We start from the raw sequence: 1,604 nt of genomic DNA on the forward strand, positions 1-1,604 counted from the left end.
TCCTTCTTCTCATTATTATTCTTTGGTAGTGCTAAACCTGGGGTTTTCCAAGTAGAATGACTTCAGCATTACATCTGTCTCATAAAACTATCACATAAGGAGGCACTGATCATGAATATATCACTTCTTAAGGTCTCTGGTTATTGAAGCCATAGTATCTCACATTTAAAAATCTCAAAAATTTACTAATCACATCGTGTCTATCAATTACAGGATGGAACTGACTGTCTGATACATGTAGAAAGACACAAATTCAGGTAAAAGAGGAAGCAATCCCTTCAGAAATAGCACACTACACCAGGCTCTGAGAAGTGGTATTACACTTGTGCTATTGAGACGACTCAGGCCTCAGATCAAACCCCTTTCTGAAAATATGGAGTCCAGATGGGGGCAGCCACCAAACGGAAGGGAAGGACGCAGCAGTAGAGCACCAATAGGATTGCTACCCTACGGCATAATTTCTCCATCGTTTATCGAGTTCTCTTGACCAGCACTTCTTGTCTAGGTAGTTTATCTACAGCTGGGGGACCTCTACCTTCATCCAAGATAGGCCTGAGACCCTGGTTACCATCCTCTTATCAAACATGGGTGCTGCATTTGCAATTGTCACCAGTGTCTATTAAAATCGAGGTTGCATGGCCATTTACTAACAGGGTTATTTCTTGCTGATTCAGAGGAAATTGTTGAAACTGGAGTCTTCTTAGGAGGAGCATCATTTTGTTTCTCATTCAGCAGCCTGTTTACCAAAGCGTGATAGGTGTGGGCCCTGTAGCCTTTTCCCGCTCTTTCTCCTCTTTTCCAGTATTGGTCCATATCCTTACTAATCTGTTGTGCATTGGTTATGGACCTTTTGTTCCCCTCAAGCTGTTTAATTGGTCCTACCATAAGTTGGAGTATGTGTGGATTTGCCTTTGCTTAGCGTGCTCTCTGAAGTCATGAAATAAGTGCTTTCACCCAAGGATGGGTGTGGTGTGCCAGTCTAAGAATTTCTAAATAGCACCGATATGTCAGGATACAGGCCATAATGGCTTTTTTTAAGGTGGTTCTTATCATGTTAAGGCCTAACATGTGTATTCCTTAAAAGCGGTTTCTAATTGGCGCCAGGTATTTAAGACGGATTATTTCCAGCCTAGTCAACATGGCTGGATGATTCCCAGTTAACACAAGAGCAGCAATGCTCAGGGTTAGCCTTAATGTTTTGTTTTTTTCCGATTGATACGGCTTTGGCATATCAAGAAAAGGTGAAGTTCCAGGACAGTGGTGAGGGGCTGCTGGAGAAGTTGAGGAAGAGGAGCAGGTGCTAAAACGAAGGTAGGGATTAGGATAGGACAGAGGTGAGAAAGGGGCAGGGTTATGAAACACAGGAACAGAGGCAGACAGAAGGGACAAAGGCTTTAGGCGGGAAGAAGGTTGAAATTATTTAAAAGGGCCTGAAGGAAAAGAAATATTTCTTTTCCTGGATTCTTTGTACCAACTGAAGTAAGCCACCCATGGTGCATTCACTCTTCAATTATACTTTTCCTATAAGGCGCCACAATACACAAGGTGGACATGCCCGAGAAACCAAAGGGCCACTACAATTCAAGGTTGTACTTACTGAAGTC

This window comes from Hipposideros armiger, unplaced genomic scaffold (genome assembly GCF_001890085.2).
Source record: "Hipposideros armiger isolate ML-2016 unplaced genomic scaffold, ASM189008v1 scaffold_59, whole genome shotgun sequence".
Lineage (NCBI taxonomy): Eukaryota > Metazoa > Chordata > Mammalia > Chiroptera > Hipposideridae > Hipposideros > Hipposideros armiger.